At 40.0% G+C, this 27,077-nt stretch overlaps 1 protein-coding gene across 8 annotated transcripts in view; it reads right to left on the reverse strand.

Moving 5' to 3' along the window:
• Positions 1-27,077, reverse strand: part of NCALD (neurocalcin delta) — a 370,439-nt gene that overhangs the window by 285,794 nt on the left and 57,568 nt on the right. The window lies entirely within an intron of this gene.

Here is a 27,077-nt window from a genome sequence, read left to right on the forward strand (position 1 = left end):
CTCACCTCTCCGTCCACATTTAGAACTGAACAGGTGTGTGGGATGCCTGGGTGTCTCAGTGGTTGAGCATCTGCCTTTGGCTAACGTCATGATCCCATGATCCTGAGATCGAGTCCTGTATCAGGCTTCCCGCAGGGAGCCTGCTTCTCCCCATGTCTCTGTCTGTCTCTGTGTCTCTCATGAATAAATAGATAAAATCTTTAAAAAAAAAAAAAAAAAGGAAGAACTGAACAGGTGTTGGCAAACATCTGTAAAGGGCCAGGTAGTTTGGTTTAGGCTTTGCAGCCCATGCAGTCTGGGTCACAACTATTCACCTCTGTAGCTAAAACATGAAAGCCAGTATAAATAAGGACATAAAGGAATCAGCATGGCTGTGTTCCAATAAAACTTTATTTATGGACACTGAAATTTGAATTTGATTTAATTTTCATATATTATGAAATATTACCTTTCTTTTGTTTGTTTGTTTTTTTTCCAGTCATTTAAAAATGTAAAAACCACTCTTACCTTGAGGGCCATACAAAAACAAGCATTGAGTCAGATTTAGCCCACAGGTCATAATTTGCCTGACAAGAAATGTCAAAACATTAGGCAATCACAATACAAATAGGAACCAGATGCTTCTAGCAATTACCTGTGGAATCCTATAAGGAGATAAGGTTCCAATTTACAAATGTAAAGAACCCTATGCTTTGAAAATATTTAGCACCCATGTTTAAAAAATTACCATATATGCTATAATTTCATTTTATATGTGTTATGAAATTCAAGCCTAATGAAGGAATCTTGATTCCTTTAAAATCTAATTTTATACATCCTCTCAAAAATTGAGAGAGTTTAAAATGTTCAATATTTAAATATTTATATTAAATATGAGGGCACCGGAGTGGCTCAGTTAGTTAAGTGATTGACTCTTGATTTCGGCTCAGGTCATGATCTCAGGATCCTGGGATCAAGCCCTGTGTCAGGCTCCACAGTCAGTGGGGAGTCTGCTTGAGGATTTCTTTTTTCATCTGCCCCTCCCCCCACTTGCATTCAATCTCTCTCAAATAAATAAGTCTTTAAAAAATACTAGTATTAAATATGGATTTAATATTTTAAATATTAAATACTTAAAGTTGGTATATTTTAAAATATTATCTCTATTCTTAGCTGGCTTTTAAAAGTAGCATATTAAAAGTTAAATATGAATAGAGGTGCTAATGAATAACACTGCTTGACCACTTACTGTATACCAGGAACTAGATTAAGCACTCGATTAATTCATTCAATCCTCACAGCAAGGCTGATCATTGTTATCTCTGTTTTACAGTGGAGGAAAATGAGGCACAAAATTAATGAGTAATGGAGCCATGACCCAAACCCAGACAGTGTAGCATTGTTAACCACCTGGCAACACTGACATATGTCAGATGTGAGGTGTCATTTCCCTTTGACTTTGAATCAGTAATTTCTTAAAATGGGAATGGTTTCTCATTCCTCTAGATATTTATATATTACTTTTACAGACAAGTGGATGTCTATTTTTTTAAGGACCCTCAATCTTAAAGTTGATTTGCCAATTAAGGTAAAATATATCTATAACGACCTAATCACTCACAAAAGTTTAATTCTATTCATGTACAAATTATATCCTTTCCAATTCCATCAGGAACATCTTTTTAAGATATTAGAACATGTTAATTGTGATTTTTCTCACTGACCCTCAAGGCATCCCTCACAAGTAAAGAATTTAGACATGAGTGGAGTCACATCTTTCAGCCATTCATTCACATTCATTCCAAAACACTTGCACTGAACATGCTTACTAGGTGTGGGCTATTATCTGAGGGACAGGAATGTTTAAAAACCGAATACTGTCCAGTGATGGTTAATTTTATGCATCAACTTGGCTAGCACATGGTACCCGGATATTTGATCAAACACCAGTCAACATGTTACTATGAAAATATTTTTTAGAGGAGATTAACATTTCAATCAGTAGACTCTGATTAAAGCAGATTACCCTCTAAAATGTGGATGAGTCTCGTCCAATCAGTTGAAGGCCTTCAGAGAAAAAGATTGAGGTCCTCCAAGAAAGAGAAAATTCTGCCTCCAGACTGCCTTTGGACCCTAGTTGCAACATCAACTCTTCTCTGAGTCTCCAGCATGCCAACCTGCCATGCAAATTTCAAACTTGCCAGCCTCTACAAATACATGAGGCAATTCCTGAAAATAAATTTCTCTCTCTTCTCTCTCTCTCTTTGTCTCTCTATCTCTCTGTGCACATATATCTATTTTTATTTTTATTTATTTATATATATGCACACATATATATGCATACCCACATATGCACAGACATCCCATTAGCTCTGTTTCTCTAAAAAACCCTGATTGAGCAAAAAATGTAAAGTTCACTGACTGCTGAGGACAGTGGACAAAGGGAGCTCTTCCACACTGCTGGTGTGAGTGTAACCTGTACAACCACTATGGGGTGCAATCAGTTGATGTCTAGTAAAGATAAAGGTTTGCTCATCCTGTGACCCAACACCAGAAGAAAAACCACATGGCACTGCATAGCCAGACTCACTGGGTATCATTGCTGAGCTGACACAAATAGTTCCCAAGTTTCTGAAGAAAGATTGCATTTAGTGTGAAAGTTTCAAAACCATCTCAAATCATTCAAGAAAGATAGACCTAAGTCATATCCATTCACAATAGGCTATAGAAGCCAGTGGAACTGTGCCTAACATATTTGGACTTCACTGTACCCCTAGACAGTAACAGCAACTGCTCTCACTTACCAACCACCCACACGCCAGAGTGAAGAGCCTACATTAATGAAAGAGATGAAAGTCCCTAGAGCAGTGTCTGCAAATAGTAAGAGCTTGATAAACATTAGCTATCATTAAGGATATAAAAATACACATTTCATTGTTTTCATTTTAAGCGACCTGCTAAAAAAAAAATGCCTGCCTTCTCCCTGGCTCTTTACCCACTCTACAGTGGGACCAAGTGAGCCCTTATGATAGAATCATCCCTTTCTGCTCAGACACAGCTGGTTGATTCTTTCATCACCAAATTAATGAAGAGTGGGAAGGGGTCAATCATCAGTCAGTCTGCTAGTGTGTGAACTACACCATCTTTCTCTTAAACACACAACATACCATTGTGTGGAATTTCACAATGAATGGCTGACAGAACAAAAGTAAACTAAAATCTAATTTCTCCTTCAGTTTTCTTATTGCTTTCTTTTTATTTCCTAGTGGATCTTGGTGAATACCAAACTATTATTAGAGCCTCATTCTTTTTTCTACCTCCTATCGTTGTAAATCAAAACAGAGCCCTTGAAAATCAGCACAGTGAACATATGATAGGCACAAAACAAACACTCAGAGCTGGGTTTCAGTGTATGTAGCCTTAGTTATCTTTTGGGACCAGGTTAGTATAAAGAATACACATTTTTGGAAGATAATTTGGCATGCTTCCCCAAAATCAGCCTCCCGGATACATTTTTAAAGCCTTAACATTTTGTACACCTTTTAAGTAAGCAATTCCACTTCACAGAAATTATCCGAGAGGAAAACTAACATCATTAAATATGGGGGAAGGTTTAGTAGCATTGTTTATTTTCTAAAATTTCTACAAAGAATTTGTTCAGGTCAGCCCAGGTGGCTCAGCAGTTCAGCACCGCCTTCAGCCTGGGATGTGATCCTGGAGACCCAGGATCGAGTCCCACATCGGGCCCCCTGCAGGGAGCCTGCTTCTCCCTCTGCCTGTGTCTCTGCCTCTCTCTGTGTGTCTCTCATGAATAAATAAATAAAATCTTAAAAAAAAATAAAAGACACAAGAGGACTTTCGGTGCCTGGTTCCACATTTGGAAGGAGCCTGGAAATCACCACTCTGTCCTAACAACAAGTAGAATTCAATAACTCTGTGGAGGGAATACAATGCGCTAAGTCCAGCTGTAGGAACCATGAGGCCAGACCCGGTGTGCCCTCGGGCAGCAGCAGTACGGGTTATTCTCACTGGAAGAAGCAGTGAATTATCTGGTTGATAACTAGACAGCAACGGCCACATGTGCTCTGCCTCTCTCCTTTCCACAGACCTGCAAGCCCACAGAGTCCAGTGCTCTTATCTCTGCCTTTGAGGTGCACACATTCTCATTCTAACGCTGCCTACGGCTGACTCCACAAATCCACTTAGCCTCGCATTTAATGCCCCATCTAGAGCCAGAGTAAACAATGTGGCTCTAGATGTGAGGCTGGGTGGGTTTGTAGATACACACACACCTATACATATATACATACTCAGTCCAGACCACTCAAGAGACCATTTTTAAAAGATGAAACAAAACATAAAACCATGATATATATTATTATATAATGTAATATCTAATATATGTTATAAATATATATAATTTTATAAAATTTATATATAATTTTTTTCATCTGTTTTGCTCCTATGGTTTTCTTTTGGGTTTTTTTGGGGTTTTTTTTGGCGGGTGGGGTGTTTGAGAGAGAGTGCGTAAGCACAAGGAGTACGGAGAGGCAGAGGGAGAAGGAGAAGCAGACTCCCCACTGAGCAGGGAGCCCAACTCAGGGCTCAATCTCAGAACCCTGGGATCATAACCTGAGCCACCCAGGGGCCCCTGTGTTTTTTATTTAGTTCTGAACTCAAGCAGGAGAGAAGGATGTTATTTACAGAATCCCTTTACTTATGACCTCAACATCTGTAAGTATACTGAAGAAGGTTTGCAAGAATACACAGCTAGATATTTAATAGAAGTTTTCTCTGAATAAGTAAGCTTGATTGTATTTTATGGTTTCCCTGTTAGAAACATGTATTGCTAAAATTTTCAAGCTCTAGCCACTACTTAAAAATAATTGTTTCATTTTACATTTCTGTCTGTCTTGACAAGGTAGGATTTAAATTCAAGTCAAATCTTACCCTAATCTACTGTTCTTCTCAGTTTAGGATAAAATTACTTCTTTTGACTCCACTGACTCCACATTTAGTTCTCAGATCCATCTAACATGCGCTGTCTGACTTTCTTCTCTCTTATCCATCCCAGTGGTGAAGTATTAAGGGGAAAATCATTTTTAACAATAATAACCTACTTATATTCAGGATAATTTTGCAGCATGAAACACTTGGTATTCACCAAGTTCTTACAATCTGAACTTTTTTTTTTTTAAAGATTTTATTTATTCATGAAAGACACAGAGAGAGAGAGAGAAAGAGAGAGAGAGAGAGGCAGAGACATAGACAGACGTAGAAGCAGGCTCCATGCAGGTAGCCCGATGTGGGACTTGATCCCGGGTCTCCAGGATCAGGCCCTGGGGTGAAGGCGGCACTAAACCACTGAGCCACCAGGGCTGCCCACAATCTGAACTTTTAATATGATAAAGCATTTGATGGAGATTGGATCAGAAGACATATAGTTTATGGCCAATTTAAAGTCCATTATTGCTCATGATAAGTATTCAATAAATACTGGATGATGACCATTCAAAAATACATTCTAGATCATACTAAGAAAGATGTTTTCCCAGGTTAGTGTGCTCACTGCTAGAGACTTCAAAACAGTCAGCAAAGTCTCCTTTTATGATATGCCATCTTTAACTTTGAAAGTAGCTAAAAGAATGAGGACAAAGGTCAAAGTGCTTAGAAAGGGAGATGAGCAAGATTTACTTTTATTTCATTGCAAAGGGACACTGTAACCTTCAGATACTGTGAATATCAAGCTTTGGGGGTTTTTTTTGTTTGTTTTTGTTCTAACTACAGCAGTGCAATGCTAGATTTTACTAAGGAGCAAATCCTTTTAACTTTACCAAAACTTCTGAGATTCACAGTGACTTAAATTTCTGGATCAGTAAGTAAGACAGATAAATAAAGTTAGAAAATGAAGAAATGGAATTTTTCTACCTACTGACACCTGTCCCTGTGGCCAACATCCATGTTTCCTCTACAAAGAAAGGGATTATCTTTCTAAATGTCAACTGAAGTAAGTCAGCCACTAAAATTCTTAAAACTTGGGCCTCTACTAAGAGCAACTCTGTCTCATTTTGCCGTATACACATTTCCACACCTCCACAGCACTTTCTCTCTCACTGCTGGCAATAGCATAGCTACACAGAGCTTTCTTATTCTTTCTAAAACATTCTCCACACTATCAGGCATCCATGCTTTCCAGTGGCAGAATAATGATCCCTGAAGATGCTCTAATCCTCAGAACATGTGACTATGTTGCTTCACATAGCAAAGGAACTTTGCAGATATAATAAGGATAACAACCTTGAGGTAGACAGATTACCCTATATTTGTCAGGTAGGTGGCAATCTGATCACAGGGGTCCAGACAACCAGACAGATGTCAGTGTGAGAAGGACACCATCTGCCATTGCTGGCTTCGAAGATGGGGGAAGGAGATCACAAGCCAAGGAACGCAAACTCTCTTAGCTGGAAAAGGCATAGAAGTGTGTTGTCCCCTAGAGCCTCCATAGAGAAATGCACTCTAAAAAAATAATAATAAAAATAAAAATAAAAATAAAAAATAAAAAAAAGAAATGCACTCTGCCACCACCTTGATTTTAGTGCATTAAGATCCATGTCAGACTTCTAATCTACAGAATAATAAATAAGTTTGTATTATTTAAGCTACCAAGTTTGTGGGAATTTATTACAGCAAATACAGTCCTATATGTATTCTTGCCATCTAGCACATTCTTCCTTGCCTGGTCAACATTTTATTCCTATAGGTCCCTGTTCAAATATCACCTTCTCTATGAAGACTTCCCAGGGGCCACTCTCCTATCAGGTTATGTGGGTCACTCCATCCTCTTTGCTCCCAAATTTCTTTATATTCACCCCAATTGGAAGTACTGTGGCTATTGTTATAAACAGAACTCTATCATCTGCTTATACTACATTTCCTTGATGGCAGAAACTATGTATTCTCAACTAAGCACCATGTCTATCTTGCACGTAACAGGTACTTCATAGTATGTGAATGAATGTTTTAAAAAAAAAACTGAGGTCACAGGCTTCTAAAAGAAGTCAAGGAAAATATGAAGAGAAATCAGACTATAACAATGTAAAACTATTGGTAAAATATCAAAATATGATCTAAGTATCCATTTTTATAAGTTTGTAATCTGCCATGAATCACTGCCATACTAGTGTAACACTTAGTGGGAAAAATGAGCATTTAATGAACTCTTACAAATTACCATCCTGCTAAATTTAACTATTGAGTAAGAGAGAAAATTTCTCTTTCCTGTGATGAGCCCTGTACTCTAGTTGTAGGTGACAGATTTGGGGTTCCTAGAGCCCTTTAGCTTACCTTTAAGGTGTGGTTCACCCTTTTAGGGTCTCCTGGAGGACTTGTTACAACAAGTTGTCTGGGGCCCTACACTCAGGGCATCTGATTCAGCAGGTCTGGAATAGGCTGTGAAGTTGCATGTCTAACAAGTTCCCAAGGATTTGGAAGATGCCAGTAAGAAAACACACTTTAAGAACCACTGATCTAGGGCAAGGCTTACTCCAGGCCTCTGGCTCTGACCACTTTGGCTTCTCTGGACAGTCAAAGGAGACCACACTTCTGTGTCCAGGCACTGGTCAGCATCCCTTGGCCTAAACCCCAGGTAAAATGATTTCCTTCCTCCCTCCCCAAGCACACAGAGATATCTCTTATGGAACCGACCCTCATTTCAGCTTTGGTTTTCTCAGCGCTAATCCTTTCCTACTGACATTGCAACACCTCTCCTTTGACTGGAGCCCAGAAGCTGATCATTAAAACAGACCAACCACAGCATCCAGGCCCTGGGAAGCAGCAGGTTATCAGAGAACCCAGGAATCTAACAGCCTCAAGAGCAGATCTGATGAAATCATGTTATAATTGGGCAACTGTCCTGAATGCTTTGGGCTTAACTCAGTAAGAATGAAAATATTAACTTCTTTACATAGAAATCAAACATTTCCAAATGGGTGAATCATTTACATAGAAATAAAACATTTCTAAATGGGTGAACTGTTTCTAAAATATAGCTAAAAATTCCCTCCCAATTCCGCATGGCCTAGCAGTATTATTTACATCTGGCAACAAGGCAATAGTAACCTATTCTCCTCATTTCTCACTGCTTAGATTGACTGTGCTCTTTCAGACTCAACATGGTCAAACTCCTCCCCCAAAAAGACACCCCCCACACTTGTAATCCATTCTTCCCCACTTTCTCCCTTCCCCAAACAAACAAGCAAACAAACAAAAACAGTGAGATAAAGCAAAAGTCCTGAGAAAGAACGAGGAACATCATTCCAAAGATTATGGAGTCAGTCGAGCCCAGCCAGAGCACAGTTACCAGCAGAATGGGCAGAGGAGAAAGCCAGAATGGCTCTGAGACTTCTCCTTACCAACAGCTCCCCAGGGTGGACAGATAAAAGTCTTTTTGTGGCTCTGATGGACATCCAAGTACTTCCTGACTATATCAGTAGGGTTACCCCACCAGCCCGAGACCACTGACATTTGAGGCCATAGACACAGGGAGCTGGGCATCAACGCAAAAGAGTCCAAATTTCACTGCACTTCAAAGTGCAATACAGTATTTTTCAAACTGGCTGCTATTTGTTATCACCTATCCAGCACTGATCTGGGCAAGCAAGCTTTACTTTCTGTGAGTTAAACCTGAAATGGGCCTTGCAGCTTTCAGGCCTCTGAGGATTGAATATTTACAGTTGCATTTTAGCCCCATTTTCCGTGAAGAAAGAAATGCGATTTTTTGCTGCTGATTCCCAATAGTCCTGAATTCATAAAACTGAACTTTTCAGTCATTTGAATAATATTTTTAAATGTATTCAACATTACATTCAAATTCCCTTCCCAGGATGATGTTTTTATTCCAGACCAGCCGCCACCGACCTCCACAGTCGGCAGAACTTTCATACATGCATAAATATAAGTGCACACACAGCCATTTACCCTGGTGAAATTTTATGTACACGGGGAGATTATTTTTAGTTAAGGAGCCCAGTCAAAACTTTGTATAAAGCAAAATCAAGCAAGAATGAAATTGGTAGACAAAGTGATGATGTTCTTATTTTTTTCATCTATTTTTATATTCTTTTCTAGACATTTCTAGACATGAGTCAACAGCCGTAAATGCCTTAATGGAGACAGTTTTGATGATAATGGTAGCAACATCAGTAGTCAAATTATTCCCTGACTGTTTTGTTCAAAATAAAATCCATATGTAGACAAGATCACATCTATCCAGATAATTGTCACTTTCCAAACATGTCAGGGAAAGTTAGTTTGCCTATTTGGAAAAGGGAAAAAAACAAAGCATTCATCAGATACATAAGTAGCCAAACAAAAATTACTGATCATCTGCTAGAATATATATTCCCTAAGGGCTGAGAGTTGGTCTGTTTTTGATGCTATAGCCCTAGCACCTACAACAATGACTGGCATGTAGTACATGCTCAATAAAATCCAAGCTTACTCTAGTGTGGCTAACTAATCAATATGCTAGACTCGGGCAGCCCAGGTGGCCCAGCAGTTTAGTGCCACCTTCAGCCCAGGGCGTGATCCTGGAGACCCGGGATCGAGTCCCATGTCGGGCTTCCTGCATGGAGCCTGCTTCTCCCTCTGCCTATATCTCTGCCTCTCTCTCTCTCTGTTTCTCATGAATAAATAAATAAAATCTTTAAAAAATATATGCTAGACCATATCAATCAGCTATTGCCACAATAATGCTGTGTGGCAAACAACCACAGGTCATACAATGATAAGTATTTCTTTCTTGCTCACACTGCTGGTCGGTGAGAATTTAGCCAATCTAAGTTGGGTTCAGCTGGGTTCTGGTCAGCTCTACATGTCTATCATCCTCTTTGGGACCAACAGCACCTGGGCCATGATCTTCTCCCAGAGAGAGAGAGAAGTATAAGAGGCCAAGCCAAACCACAAGCTCCTTTCAAGCTTCTGTTTCTGGGTCTGCTAATATCCCACCAGCCCAAGCAAGTCACATGGTCACACCCAGTCACATCCCTGGGATGAGGAAGTATATTGCTCCCATGGAGGTGGAGTAGAGAGGGAGCAAGTATCTCCCATAGACCAGCTTTTCCAAAACCTGAATAAAGTAATTTCCTTTGATTTTAAAGAAAACAAAATTCCCCAAGGACCTCTAGGGTTAGCTAGTTATTTTTTATTATAATTCACTTAAATATATACAAATATAAAATAACTTGTATATATCTTGTGCTGGTAGTCTTATACCACTATTACAGCACAAACTAAACCCAGACAAAACTACAAAGCCAGTAAAATTCAAAATACCATTAGTACATGCAAAAGATTATGTCATTTTGCCATAACTAAATTGCTCCTTTCATTTTGGCTATGGGACCAACTCCTATGGTCTGGTTTCCTTTGCATTCATCATGCCTATGCTGCTGTGTGCCATATGAAGATCCCATTTCCCAAACAGTTTTCTCTCTTCTTAAAACAGTACCCAGTAATATCATTTGGTAATATCATTTGCAAATATCATTTGCACTTGATGCAAACACATTTTTATATTACGCCCACTTCTATTTTTTTCTCATTAGACCATGACAATTAATGAATTTCTATTCAGAGCCAGTGCTTCAGAAAACCCAATGCACCAAAAATAAGAGAAGGATTGATGCTTGTAGTGTTAAGTGTCATCACACGATCCAGGATAAGCAGATAAATGGCCATATTTCTAAGATCATTATTTAAATAAAACTTCAAAATGTTTAACTTCTCATAGGAATCACCCAGAGAAACATAGGCCTCAGGTAGAGAAACACCTAGAAAGCCCACCATTTCCAATCTACAGCTCTCTATCCACAGTGCATTATAAAGCCACTCTGAACACAGTCCCATGTTCTGGGACCGACAGCTCCATCTGTTGCCTTTCTATTGCTCATTCAGAGTTACCAACATTTCCACTATGATTCCAACTCATGCTCTAAAAGTTCAAAAGTGGGACACCTGGGTGGATCAGCAGTTGAGCGGCTGCCTTTGGCTCAGGGCGTGATCCGAGAGTCCCGGGATTGAGTCCCACATCAGGCTCCCTGCATGGAGCCTGCTTCTCCCTCTGCCTATGTCTCTACCTCTTTCTCTGTGTCTCTTATGAATAAATAAATAAAATATTTAAAATAAAATAAAAGTTCAAAAGTATTATTGATAGACTATCTAAGATTAAATAGCCAAAAAGATTAGGAAAAAGGAGGCCTGAGAAATACACCATTATTTTGTCATCAGGGATAGATATCAATTCCTGCCTTTACAGCATTCACAGAACTACCCACCACCCTTGCTTGCAGTCTGGGTGGGCCTTCTGGTAAGGGGATAGGCAAAATGACCCAGCCCACTTGCTCTTCCAGGAATTTGAATCTCCAGGGAAAGAATGTCCGGATGGAAACGATTGTAGCTGATTCATCCTGATGGGAGTCCTGAAAAGTCTATCCCTTGGTTGCCCAATATTTAGAACCCCAAAACCGACCAACTTCCTTTCTGAGGCCAAATCATATACCATTCATGCTTTTCCTTCAATTTCAGGAGCTGCAAGATAGCCTTCCAGTGGATTCCTTTTGGACTTAAGTAATCAGAGTCAGTTTCTGTCCCCCAACTGATAAACATTCTGACATGAATTTCTAAACATAAACAATTTCAAACAAGGCAGTGATTACACGAACAAATGTGACTGTGTTTGCCTTTAGATTCTCAAAACAGAAGTGATCTCATCCTCAAATGCTGTTTATGCTGTATATTCAGCTGCTACAGCCCTGAGATTAACTCTTCCTCTTCCATCCTCCAGGCCCGGAGCTCTGGGAACTCCCAACTATAGGAGAGAGCACTGACAAAGGTCCCTCCCCCACATTGTCAGGGTTCAGAGCAAAGGCCACTGGATACTTGTGTAAAACAGAACTACGCCCTTCTAACTCATACCCAGACCCCTCAGATGGGTGTACTGGGGCAAGAAAAGCTGAAGAAGAATCAATGGATGGCTTCTCACACCTCCACAGCACAACTAGGTTTAAGTCTTCCAAATATAACCAATACCTGCTGAGTCAACTTTATATTCTTTCATTCTTTGTATAAACATTGTTTCCTCCCTTTCTGACAGATTTGTGGAGCCCTTTCTACTTCTACAACTGATACAGGTCAAAAACAAACACCATTAAACAGACAGAGAACCCCTTGGGGGTAGAAACTAAATCTTATTGACTTCTAAACCTCAAGATCAAGCACAGTGTCTGTACATAGTACCTGCTCAATGAACTTGTTCGTTTTGCAGAATGATTGAATCAATTACTCAGTCAATCCCAGCATATACATAGGCACTTTGGGATCACTACTACCACCTCCACCACCATCATCATCATCATCATCATCATCATCATCATAGCAAACATTGATAGAGTATCTATTCTGTGTCAGTCTCTATTCTAAGAATCTATGTGTATTAACATTCAATCTTACAATAGCTCAAGGAGGTAGTTACTATTACCATTCCAATTTTACAAATTAGGAAACAGTCTACAGATGTTAGGTAACCGAAGTTCACCCAGGTAGTAAGTAGCAGAGTAAGGGTTCAAAAGCAGGCTATCTGGCTGCAGAGTCCCTGCTCTCAGCCACTATACTGCACTGTTATGACAATAATATGCCAGTTCAAGTCCACTTCAATGCCTGGAGAGTGGAGATCCTGCCTTTATCCCTCATACCTGCTACAGCAGATGCCAATTAATGACTGGCTCAAGATGGACACAACTCACTCCTATTCCTTCCAACACCTGCTACAAAGGGACTCGAGAAACAGTGAAGGAAAAGCAATTACACATGTATTCTAAAAATATAGTATCCTGAATACCTCAGATGCCTACCCAGTCTTATATCCATAAATTATAGCTATTAACCAAGTCCACAGAGAGAAACTTAATGAAATGTAACACATATTAAAGCCAAAGCTGAAGCTGCTCTTGGAACAACTTATTTTTGGATAATATGAGAATATTTATTATTTTCCATTTTATATCTAAAAATAGACAAAAGGAAGAAGATACACTGCACTTCTATAAGATGATGATAATGATTTTGAGAGGGAAAGGCTTTTCATAAATTGTGGCTTGAAGATGGGAATTGAAACAGAAACTTCAACATCACTGTCATTAATACTGCAACCAACCAAGGGGCACCTGAGGGGCTCAATCGGGTGAGTGTCAGACTCTTGATTTCAGGTCAGGTCATGATCTTGGGACTGTGAGATTAAGCCCCACATGGGGCTCTGTGCTGATTGTGGAGCCTGCTTGGGATTCTCTCTCTCCCTCTCCCTCTGTCTCTCCCCCTACACACATGCTCTCCCTCTCTCTCTCTCAAATAAATGAATAAATCTTCAAAACAAATACTGCAACTAACCAATTAAAGGAAAAGCTAAATCAAAAGCACTCAGTGCAAGTAAATAGACACATTTAAGAGATTAATCCTGAGAGTTCAACTTAGAGCAAAATAAAAGGAAAAGAGTTTTTTTAATGTTAGTGTTCCCTAGAAACAAAATATCAAAATTAAAAACAATTTCTAAATATTTTATTTTATCCCTTGCATGAAATATCAGAAGGAACCTGTACTTCATTGCTCATGAAATGTAATTTAACAACTGAGTTTCATCTCTCAGTTGTCCCATCCTAGTAAATGGCCAAACACCTGTATAGCTACTCAAGCCAACAGAGGTACAGAGAAGAGAAAAATACGTATATATAGGCCTTATCCAGCTAGCCACTGTCTAGGACAACTGAACTGAGTGTTTTTCTGCCGTACTGATGCTATTAAATGCACAAACTTACATGCCAAACAGGAACACAAACCTTTCCATCATGGATATTTGAGCCAGTGTGCAAAGTTAACTGGTATCAGTAGGAAGTCCCTTTGCAAAGTAGCCAGGACTGAATGATTCCCTTCATAGAATTTCATACTTTATTCTTTGGTGCTTCATTCTTCCGTACACGTGTCCTCGTCTGCTCATGCACCCACTCATTCAGTTAGCATTTACTAAGGACCTGAGCCTGCTTCAATCTGAGGTTTCGTTAGCTGAATCCAGCCTATGATAAAATATCAGATACAACAATTCTTCTCAGCCTAGCAGACAATCAAGAAACGCCAGGCAGTGTACTCCACAGCCCTGGAAAAATGAAAAAGCTAACAAGCAGAAGGGTCTTTGAAGGGGGAGTGGAAAAAAAAAAAGTGGGAGTTGGAAGGATGCTCTCCAGACCCAAAATAGAAATGCTGAGAGGCCGCAGCAGATTTCAATCTGCTAATCTGCAGAGTCACATTACTTTGTTCTGATAAGAATCAGTGAGGCATTGTTTCATATCCGCCATGTATTTCCACTGCCCCATACACAGGCACCACCTCCTGACGAAGCCCATCTGCAGGCTACCTGTCCCGCCCTGGGAACTGAGGGGGCAGGGACAGAGGGAGAGGGGGTGGGGGTTGGGGTGATCAGCTCCAGGGACCGCTCAGGCCCCTGCTCAGCGACTGGCTGAGTCCCAAGGAATGTTTGCTTCAAACCTTTGGAAGGTTATTCCTCCTCGTTCAAATGCTAACTACAATGCTGAGGGCCCCCGAGTGATTGCAGGGAAAACACCGTGGGCGGGGGAGGCATTGAGCCTTTTGGAACTCTGCTTTTGCCCTGCATCCTAACTCTCAACCTCACCTGCATCCTAACTCTCAACCTCAGTCCCCAACTTAAACTCCCTCAGGGCTACGGAAGTTATCTATGGGAGCACTAATATTATAAATATCACCAATGCCCTCCCTCAAAACAAAACAAAACAACAATCCAGCACATTTCCACCCCACCACATTTCCAAGTAGAGAGTGCCGTGGGGTTTTTCTTGACAATTTAAAATAATTTTACAACTATATATGGCTCTCGATTATTCATAGGAAGACAAATAAATAAGTCTCTAGAAAACCCACCAGGATTCTTTCAGCTATTAGTTTCACTTTTCCTGTACCCAACACGCAGTCGCTACCAAGAAGTTAAAAGAGTCACTTTTCTTCACATTCTCCTTCACCAAATGGTCAGGCCAGTAAATACTGAAATGATCAACATGCACACAGCACAGAGAAGCACACAAAAAGACGCATCAAAGGTCACATAATGGAATTATCACAAGGGTTCGAGTGCCACATTGGGCTCCCCACAGGGAACCTGTTTCTCCCTCTGCCTGTGTCTCTGCCTCTCCCTCGGTGTCTCTCATAAATAAATAAATAAATAAAATCTTAAAAAAAAAAAAAAGAATACAATTTGTGAAAACCATTTCCTTTCAAGACTTGCAGTTAGAGAGGAAAGGGAAAATCAGCAGTGAGGCAGGCACATCCCCACGGGTTAAGAGCTCACTGTGGGGCATGTCTGAAAAGGAACCTCCTACCTAATTCTTTCTTATACTCTGAGAAAGGGATGTGAGTTTTGTATCCCAAGTTACCTGTGTGAGATGCACAAAATGAAATTAAATCAAAATATTAAAGTCTTCAAACATTGACAACATTTCAGAGAGTCCTTCTGTGCACAGCCCCAAATTATGAAGAAGGCATTTGATCTAAGACTTGTCCTCCATGTAGCCCTTCTGTAGCCCCTGTCAACACCTTGTTTGCACGCCCTCTGACCTCCTGCAAGCTCTACCCCTCTCCATCCATCATCATAGGACACCTACTTCCAAAATCATCTCTACTCATTCCAGCAGAAACATTAACTGACAGTGGAGGTATTGGGTGACAATGGCCTGGTTCTGAATTATTTGCACTTTAAAGGAGGATTCCAGGAGACTAAGAAAAATCTCGCAGATTATAAACATTAAAATGATAAATTGATGCCTGCTTGACCCAACAAACCCTGCCTTACATAGAGAGTCCTCCACACTGTTGGTGCAATCCCAACCCATGGAGAGACATGGGTCCACTCCCTCACATACGTGCAAACTCTTATTTCTATCTGTGCCTATTTCTAACACACTAGTTTCCGGAGCACCTAAGGTGGCGAGGAAACATGTGAAGCCATTTTATTTTATTTATTTTAAGTCAAAAATTTTATTTCAAAAATCATCCTAAGCAAAGTTAAGTTGGGGTGGGGGGTGGGGAGAATTCATAGTATAATGACAAAAGACTAATAAAAAAAAGGGGAAGTGTGAAAAGGGGCCCAGGGTATAAAAAGAATGCAGAGGAGAAAGAATAGGAATTGATCAACATGTATCTTAAAAGATGCTCATTCTCAGTATTGATTTTAAAATAACTTAAACAGTAGCACACCCATACAATGGAATACTCAGCAGTAAAAAGGAATGGAATGAGCACCAATACATGCAATCATCTGGATCAATCTCCAGAGGATTATGCTGAGTGAAAAAAGCTAATACCAAAGAGTTATATACCTTGATTGCATTTGTATAACATTCCCTTTTTTTTCTTCAGTTTTATTGAGATGTAATTGTTGAAAAACTGTGAATATATATATTAAAAAACCCACTGGTTCACACTTTGGGTGAAATGTGTGGTATATGAATTACGTCTCTCCAAATTACCATCCCCTTCCCAAGCCTTAGATAACCACCAGTCTACTTCCTGTCTTTATATGTTTTCCTATTCTGGATATTTTCTATAAACAGAATCATGGAACATGTGATGTTTTGTGATTGGCTTCTTTCACTCAGCATGTTTTCAGGGTTCCTCCATTCTGTAGCATGCATCAGTACTTCGTTCCTTTCTATGGACATTCCAAAATGTGGTAGGTAATCAACAACCAATTTTCCAATTTTCTGATTCTTTGATTCTCTGATACCAATTGGGTATCCTACAGTTCAGTTCAATTCTGACACTAACTACCCAGAGGTAGCGCCAGACTCCACAGGTTTTTATTTTCATGGATATACTACCATTTATTTCTTTATTTGTTAACTGAAAAAAAAAAGTAGTAAAATTAACACGCAGTGTTATAGTCGTTTCAGGTATACAGTATATAGCAATTCAACAACTCTGTACATGACTCAGTGCTCATCACCACACATGTACTCTTCATCTTCTTCACCTATTTCACATGTCCCCCCATCCTCCACCCCTGTGGGAACCTATATTAAAGAGTCTGCTTTTTTGATCTCTTTTTTCAGGTGAAGCCACTTTAAAACAAAAACTGATTCTAAATCTGCAATCTTGTGAGGACACCAAATTCAGATCACAAATCAACAGAGAAAAACGTATTCAAACATTTAACTCTGCTATAGCTTTTTTCTCATCCTTTTAAGTGATACAGAATCATTCTTATCCCAAACACACACACACACACACACACACACACACACACACAACTGTCCTTATATGACCTTGACATAATTTCCTCTTAATAAGGATTTTCCAGCAAGAGAATCTAAGAATCTAGTAAGTATCATGAGGAATTATCTCTGAATTATCACAACTGCCTCCTGATACCATAGGACGCTGGTATTTTAAATTGTAAAATAATATAAATCAGATTTTAAAAGTTAAACATACACCTTTTAGGCAGCCTACACAGTATCGTTTGTACTCTCTCCTCCTAATTGGAGGAATTTGTAGCTCAGGACCTCATTCCATGTATTGTTGTGTTAACACACCTCACAATCCTGCAGCAGGAACCAGGGACCCAATGAAAGAGGGAGCAGAAATATAGACTATAGAGCTACTCTGAATCACATCTAGCAAATAGACTTCCCCGTTCATGTCACACTGAGGCCTGTTGCTCCTGCCCTTCTATCCTTCCTGGTCTAATAATATTATTTTCCATCTGGCTTCACAATGCCAGAATCCTCTCATCACATGCATCACATCTGCTCTGTTCTGTAGAATTACATTTACATTTCCAGTCCTCTATCTTTACCAGTCTTGTTCTACACAACTGGCTTTATTTTCTAGTGCTTTACCCATAGGTCCACCTGAAAGCTAATTCTGTGATTTACCATGACACAAAGCCCAAAATGCTTTAAAGCAGAGAGAAATGACACTCCATGCATTCACATGCCAGATATGCACTGGAGAAGACCATCAGGTTCATCAAAAGGCTGGACACCAAGTGACAGGTGCCAGGCCAGGAGTGTTCAGGGAGATCCCATGCTCCAGCTGAAACCCATCTGTGGCTGTCCAGGGCAGCCAGAAAAAACTCCACTCCTTCCAGAGCCTATAGTTCCTGGGTGACATTGCCTTTACCTTCATCTCCAGCCTCAGTTCACATCATGTACCACTTCTTTCTTCATGCTTAAGCCACTCTGGCCTCTCTCCTATTCCCTCACATAAGCCAAGCTATAATCCTGCCCCAGGACCTTTGCACTTGCTGTTTCTCTGTCTAGGATGTTCTTCCCACTGCTTTTCAAAAGGCTACAGCTGGTTTTTTATTGGATCTCAGCCTAACAGTTATCTTCAAATCCCCAGAGAGGGCTTCTCTGGCTACCCAATCTAAACTCACCTCCCTACCCCAACCCTGTTACTCTCAAGTCCATCACCCCACTGATTTCCTTTAGTCTACTTATTATTTCAGAAATGATCTAGTTTTTTCCATAGTAGCTGTCCAATAAATATTTGCATGACAAGATAATTGATTTCTGAATTAACTTGTGTTTCTTCCCTTTGGACTTCTTTCTCCCTTATTCCATGGAAGTAATCAAGCCAACCTCTCTTAGAAAAATCTTGTTTTTCAAAGTTCAAAGTGAAGTTTCTAGCAAGATATTTTCCTTCCTGATGTTTTTTCCCTAAAACTTGAGTTCATTGAAGATATTAGCTAAGTGCTCTTAAAGACAACAAAGGGATATGGGTAAAAACTAACTGACATTGGCAAAAAGATGGAATGGGCAGACATAGCTGACCTGCCACAGAAGATTCATATCCTTTTTCATGGTGTAGAATTGATGCTGGGAAGTGGCTACATTTCCCAGTTCCCTTTGGAACTCATTCTCCATGAGTTCTCACCAATGGAAAATGTTGTATGTCCTTGTCTGGCCAAGGGTTTCATTCCTCATATTCTTTTCTTCCTTCCACATGGGGGGGGCAAAGGACTTTGAGTCCCTGAAAGATGGTGAATTTTTAAAATGGAAACAGCCCAGGGTCCTGAGTCAGTGCCTAGAGGGCTAGAGCTGTCTAACCAGAGTATCTGCATTCAACAGTGCATGAGGAAATAAAATATATTTATTATGTTAAACATTGAGGTTCTGGATGTGTTTCAATAGTTGTCTACCATGGCTAGTACAAGTTGGGTGGGGCTGGGAGACACAATGAGAAGGAAGGACCTTATCACCCCTGTTGACAATATCCTAAAGACCTGGCAAGGTTTGTGTGTGTGTTATAGCAAGAAAGTCTGGACCTTAAGCCCAGGTCCCACTATTTGCAACTAGAGGCCTTTTACTTATCTTCCAAGTACCTTAACCATAAGCCTTCTCCATTTGGGTGTACCCCTGATGAGGAAATGGGCTTCCAGAACAGCTGAGATTACATTTTCAGTAGTCTGGAAGATGAGAGCTCCAAGTCAAATTTAAATTAATTTTTAAAAATAAACATGTAATATTTCTTACTTGCCTAAATTTTTGGACTGAAATTTCTACCTGCTAGATTAGTTGAATAAATTAATAGACATTAGAAATCTCATAGTCACAAGGACCAAAAAGCAAAACCAAAACACTCTTAACCAAGAAAAAAAAAAGTATAAAATTAATGAAATTCAGCTAATCACCACTCATCCAATGCCACAGCAGGGAGAATTTGCTGATTGAAGCAAGCATGTTGGGAGGCTGTGCGAGATGGCAACATAGGAAGATCCTGAACTCTCTTCCTTCCACAGACACCCCGAATCCTCAGATACACATAGAACAGTTTTCTCTTGAAAACTAGCTGAGCAACTGCTTCATATCAGCAAACAAGAAAGGAGCCACATCAAGGTAGGGAGGATAGGCTGAAAACTGGTGCTCGCATAAACACCCACAGTTAAGCAAGCCACAACCGAGAGGGAATACAAAACCAGGAGCTATTCCCTGAGAAGTGAAGAGTTTGTATCCCACATTGGGCACACCAGTTTTTAAAGACCTGCACCTGAGAAACAAATCCCCGAAACATCTGGCTTTGAAAACCAGTGGAGTGCACATCCACCAGATGGAAAGGCTGTAGCAAACAGAAAAGCTCCTTAAAAGGCTTTCTTGCACACTCACTCACCCCAGAGCCCAGTGTGGGAAGCAGCCATTTGAAAAATAACCAGACTTTACATCAAAGATATTCTAAAATCTTTGAGATTTGCTAATCTCAAAGCCTCTACCTGAGGGGACAAGACCTACTGGGATACTCTCTCCCCTCTCGGATGAAGGGGTACTGCTGCACCATTTTTTCCTGCTCTCCTTCTCCCTTGCTAAAGCCAGTGGGGCTTTTTCTTCCTTTCTTTCTTTCTTTCTTTCTAGCCCCAGACATTTTGTTTTTCTTGGCAGTTGTCATCTTTACCTTCCAAAGAGCAGGTGCCAAACTTTTTTTTCTCTTTTTCCTTGGAAGGTGCCATCTTCATGCTCTCCCTCAGACACGTCTGCAGCACCACTGTCTCTTAGAATGGAGCTTTTGTGCCCGTGTGATGCCCCAGTTTTTGCAGCCACAGTCAAGAGGACACCCTTTGTTCACCTGGCTGTGGAGTCTGGCTGGGGGTGGAGGGTGGAACGCCAAGTTGTGTTCCTGGGTCCCGTGGGACTATAACAATGAGAGAGAGAGTTCCTGACAGGCTACCACCCCCAGGGCACTGTACAGACTGCAGCCTGAAACACAGCCCTAGTCTGTGAAAGAAGCTCACTTGCTTGTCCTGGAGCTTCAGACTGAGGGGCCTACTTCAGGTTTGGCACATCTAGAGGCCTCGGAGGAGTTGTAGACTGGCAGGGAACGTAGACTGGTCGATGTCATTATTGTGCTCTCCCTTTACCTTGCTACAGTTTACAGGTGTCTCTCAGAAAGGAGCTTATATACTCATCTGGAGCCCCAGTTTTGTGACTGTAGCTTAGGAAACACCTCCAAATCACCTGGTCTGATGGCCAGCAGGGCTTATGCTTGTGATCCCACAGGAGTGTATATGCATACTTTGAAAGCCATTGCCTGAGGATCTGGCTTCCCACTGGCCTGACTATAGGTACTAACTGAGACTCTCCCCTTTGGGATGTGGTCAGATTTTGGCACATCCTCAACAACTGGGAGCTATTAAAAATAAAATAGACTGTTAGGACAATCACAAAGATTCAAGAAACAACCAAGAGCTAGAGCAAAGTTGAACAATAAAGTTCATTGCCAAATGAGACCATTCCTTCAAGACTGGGAGAAGGGGCCATTTCATCTAATAGACAGAAACAAACACACAGAGTCAATTAAAAGAGGAAACAGAGGAACATGTTCTAAATGAAAAAAATAACTAAATAAAACATCAGAAAAAAACCTTAGCGAAATGGAGAAAAATAACTTACCTGATAAAGAGTTCAGGTAATGGTCATAAAGATGTTCACCAAACTTGGGGGAAGAATGGTGGGGCAAGTATATTGATGTCTTTTAAACACCTTTACCTGTACTTCTGACACACACTATTCAATCATTTAACAAATATTTATTGAACACCTCCAATGGGCCAAGTACTTTTCTACAAGTTAGACAAAGCTAACAAAAATATCTCCCCTACAAAACTTAGATTCATACAATAGTAAAAAATATATAGATATTGTTCATTGTTCTTAGAATAAACTGAATTGGATACAAAACTGATAAGATGATAAGACTTGGTTAGATTGGTAGTAACTTTCTAATATTACATAAAAATAATCCATGTTATTTTTTAATTGTTAAGTAAAAGCTCTAATTGCAAAATGAAATGTACTATTTTTTTATTTAATGTACAAACAAAAGCCAAACAGGACACTTAGAAGAGGTCAACATTAAGAAAACTTGACACAGACAACATAAACTGTTGCTGCTGTTAGGTAAAATAAAAATAAAATATATAAAGAGAAGGACAATTTGAAGACAGTTTTGATAGGAAAAAAAATAACCAAACAAAAAAATCTTTGATATAACAAGTCAGCTCAGAAATGCAGTTCTGAGGGAGGCTGAGACTCCAGTGTCAGTTAAGAATTTTTAATGCCAAGACTCTACAACCACTCAAAAAGTCCAAGGGAAAATAAGCAAATCTTTCCAGAGAGCCCAATGTCATGGGTCATCTCTACAGACCACTCCTAAAGGGAGAAAAGGGAAATTTAAGTCAAATCAAAACAGCCCAGAGTTAGAGCACACAAACCTCCAAATTAAGAATATGTCTGGCTAATAAGAATAGAGGTGCTTTGCTCTAGGGCTCAGCTTTGAAATAATCACCTTTTGTTGTCCTGCCCACCTTTACCTTATTTCTATTCCCATCAGATAGAGCCCTTTTCTCCGTCTCTCTTTTATTCCCAATTTCATTCACTCAGGTGGTTATAATTATAATCTTTCATACATTAAAGACATCTAAGTCCACAATCCAACCAGACCCCCAACCTTAGACCAAATCCAGATTTCCAAATCGACATCTCCACTTGAATGTCTCACAACATATTTATAACATGCAAAACTATGGCCATTAACTTCCCCCACCTAGCCTGTACCTCCTTCAGATGTAGTAGCCTCATTATCCACCCAGAAACCTTCAGTCAACCTTAATATTTCCTCTCTTTCATTCCCATTTACATAAAATCAATCCCCAATTTAAGCTATTCCTCCTCTGAAATTCCTTTAACATCTGCCCACTTCTCTTCATCTCCACCTACACAATACAGGCCAAAATTACTCAATTTCAACCACATCCAAGGTTGTCAGTGCTCCAAGAGCAAAATCCAAAATCATTTACCAAGCCTATACTGCCCTGCCCTCTTCTAGCTTCATGATGCTCTGTCCCAACCCTCTTGAGGTTTCTGGAAGGTTCTCATTTTCTTGTCATCTCAAGCTTCACATATGAGGATCCTACTGTACTGATTTCTCTCCTGTGACCACCTCCCATTGGCCAATTCATTTTTCTGTCTCTGCTCCCTCCCCTTTCAACACACATCAGGTGAGGTCTCTATACTATGCTTCCATTGCACTCTGTGCTTTTCCTCCCTCCCACTTATTATAATAAATATAATTCATTCATCATGTAATAATTTGTTCATTGTCTGCTTTCCTTGATATAAAGTTTTAAAAGGGAAGAGACCATGTCTGTCTTGTTCCCTGTTGACATATAGTAGGAATGTGAGAGTTAATTGAAGAATGAATGAGTAAACAACCTCATTTTCACTCACTCTGTAGGATTCTCTCCTCTCTAAACCTCAGCTCTTGGCTCAGCCTGTCCCCTGTAATGGCAGCGGTCAACCCTCAGCACTCCATTTAGTAATAAACTAAAACATATCCTCCATGAATCCTTATAAATTAACCCAGAATCACTCATCACTCCCACATAACCTCAGATCATGAGTCTGTTCCCTCATTTGGACATCCATCTCCTGAAAGATAATTTACATGTAATCTATGTACACAAAGTCAGCATTAAGGTAAGATGAACCTCCTAATTCACATAATGCTTGATAACTATATGGTGTTACATACATTTTAACACATTACCCATATAATTTAGCTTTTTATTCAAAAATGTTAAATGGCTTATTCAAGATCTCAAAGTTAGTGATGGAGCTGGCACTGGAGTCCAGTTTCTTAGACTCCCTGCCAATGGCTCCTGACAACTGGCTGAGTCAGTCCTGTGCTGAGATCGGGGGGGGGGGGGGGGGGGGGGGGGAGAAGTTTTACCCAAGAAACACCCTACAGAGTGAAGGGCCATGGTCACACCCAGGGCTATAACTCAAATTTTAGTGGTATCTAAAGAAGAGGGCTTAAGGACAAAAGATATAGGTAAAAGAGATTCCTTTCCTACACCATCATCTTCTCCTCCTTGTCCTTCAATACCTGGTTCAAATGTAACTTCCTTCTTTGAATACTCTCAGGACTGTGTTGCCCCCTTCAACTGGGTACCATGCCTCTAGCTAGGACTCAAGAAAACAAAAAGATCAGGACTCCTGGCCCTCCCAGACCCATGGTCTCCCCCAGAGTTTGTCTAATTTTGCTCCAGCATACAACCTACTGAGTATGAATATTTGTTCATCTCCACCACTGAACTGAGTTTCAAGAGTTTCAAGGTTAGAGACTTCTTCATCTCTCCCCCAAAATGCCTCCCTCCAATTTTGAGTTCCAAAGAAGTATCACAAAGGGAAAGAGAGGAAGGAGGAAGGCAACAGTCAGAGGTAAGTTTCAGGGTTTCACCTCAAACCAAAGAAGCCAGGACATTGACCACTAGCTTCCTCCATCGTAAGTTTGACTTTGGCACACGCATTTTAAACCAGAGTTTTCCTAACTCTCCTCTCCTTGGTAAGTTCCCAGAGGCTAGGAACCATGTCGATCTAATTGCTGGAATCACAGTTTATCTCACTCAAAGGCCACAATGTTCTACACATTTTGCAGAACTTGATGGAATTCTAACTCATACATTAGGAACAAGTTACTAGCATAATATGCATTCATGTGACATAAAATTACAGCAGGAAGCACACAAGCCCACAAAAATGAGCTGTTAAACTAAGCAAGATCATCTGCTTTTGCATATTAATGTTTTAAAATGTTGCGACTTCTTGTTCATTCATTTTGACATCTGCTAGTCTGTACTGCCAGAAGCAATAGTAATCATCTAACTTAATTCCATTCATTAAGTTAACCTCTTTCCTTAACATTTAGAAAATATCATTCTTTGATTGAAACTGGGAAACAGACAAGTCCAATTCATGAAATCAACATTCTGAGGAAGCCCACACTGGGACTCATGGCTATGGAAAAAAAAAAAAAATCCCCTAGCAGTTCAGCCATTGACAACTCCATTTTTGTTGTAAATGCCCAACCAAGCTTTCTGAACGCTGTGGAAGCCAGCAAGTTAAATCTCATTTGCCTAGATCCCCAAAAGGAGCCCTAAAATATATATATATATATATATGTCCCGGACTCAAATCCTAACCGAAAACCAACAGTGTTGTGGTCTTAAGTTTTAATCAAGTAGCCTCCACCCACTTGAGATGACCTCAGTCCACTTGAGTTAGAAAATCCTTTTTCTTACGGAATAAGTGATTTTCTAACTATGGGAAGGTTTGACATTACAGATAAAGATGAAATAACTCAAACTTATTATACTCTAATGTTAAATATAGGATTAAGTTTTGCAATCACTAGGATACTCTGGATGCATGTGACATTTAACTGTTCATGAAATTTAAGAACATCTGACATTTAAAAATATGATGGATTTTCTTTGTAATTTCAATTTAAAATATACGTGACTTTAGACTCAACAGCCTGAAGATCGGGATGCCTGAGTGGCTCCGCAGTTGAGCATCTGCCTTCAGCTCAGGGGGGGATCTCAGTGTCCCAGGGATAGAGTCCCAGATCGGGCTCCCTGCAGGGACCCTGCTTCTCCTTCTGCCTCTAATTGCCTCTCTCTCTGTGTCTCTCATGAATAAATAAATAAAATCTTAAAAAAAAAAACAACCTGAAGATAAATGTGCATCATTTAACTTAGCATGTATTCATTTATTTAATAATAATTAGGCACATTCTATGTACTCAGAACTTGAAGAATACAAAGGAGGTAATATAGCATTTTAGGGCTAAAAGGACCCTGTTCTAAACAAGTTTATGTACTGGCATTATGGGTTGAATTGTGTGCTCCCAAAACTTCCTATGTTAAAGTCCCAATGCCCAGTGTCTCATAAAGTAATCTTATTTGGAAAAGAGCCATTGCATATGTAATTCGATTAGGATGAGCTCATTCTAGAGTAGGGTGGGCCCTTAATCCAATATGACTGGTGTCCTTATAAAAAGGATAACACCTTAATCTCTGATTTCTAGGCTCCAGAGCTGTGAGACATTGTGTTTCTGTTGTTTGAAGTCATGCCGTTCATGGTACTTTGTTATGGCAGCCCAAGCAAACAAATAAAACTGGTTCTTGACTCATTGCCTCTTAGCTCCAAACCGAGCATTCTCTTTTCTGATCTGTGATGCTTAGGCTGGGACTGCAAAATTTATTTCATTTACTCCCTCATCAGGTGGTGTTCTATATGGCTGTGCCAACCCAAGGCCTTAGAGAGTGGAAGGTAAGAGGAGGGAGAAGGGACTTCCTTCTGGTTCCTAGTTTCTGCCAGCATCATACCAACAACAGCACAGGCTGGCTTCTGCCCCCAGCTTTCCTCTACACTCCCAACACCAGCCACCCTCATGTGCTGGCAGCTGGGCCATACCCACCTGGCAGGCAGAGTGCCAGTCTCTGGTGCCTTTCAGCAGCCAGGCTGCACAACCCCTCCCTCCCCCTAGACCCAGCCCAGCCCTGCCAGACCCCTCCCCAGAGCTCTGAGTTCTCTTCATTCTACCTTCTTCCTGCTACTTCCTCTGGGTGACTTCAGCATTTTCCTTTGCACTTTAAGATTTCCCATACATGTGGAACCAATTCCTTGTATGAAATCCCAGCTATCTAAATTACCTAGTGTTGTCTTGGGCTTTCTGACTAGATCCTGACTAATTTAGTTTACAATCCCCATGCAGAGACAAATATACAAGAATTCAAATATACAAGCAAGTCAAGATTTGCAATAGTGTTAGTAATGGTACAGGTAAACATTTTCAATTTGATGTTGCTGAGAATAGAAATTAATTCATCTTTTCTGCAGGGAAGTTTGGCAGAATATATCAAAAGATAAAATATACACAGTTTGAGCTCCAAAACCCCATTCCCAGAAATTTATCCTAAGACACTAATCAGATAGATGTTCAAGATTTATATACAACATTCATATACAAGCCCCTTGTAATGTTGCTTATAATAGTAAAAAAAAAAAAAGTCTAAAACAAGAATATCTATCAACAAAGAACTTATCACTTAAATTATTTAATATATGTGCACACATGTGCACACATGCACACACACACAATGTATCTTGGTTAACTATTAAAATAAT

This window comes from Canis lupus, chromosome 14 (genome assembly GCF_048164855.1).
Source record: "Canis lupus baileyi chromosome 14, mCanLup2.hap1, whole genome shotgun sequence".
Taxonomy (NCBI): Eukaryota; Metazoa; Chordata; class Mammalia; order Carnivora; family Canidae; genus Canis; species Canis lupus.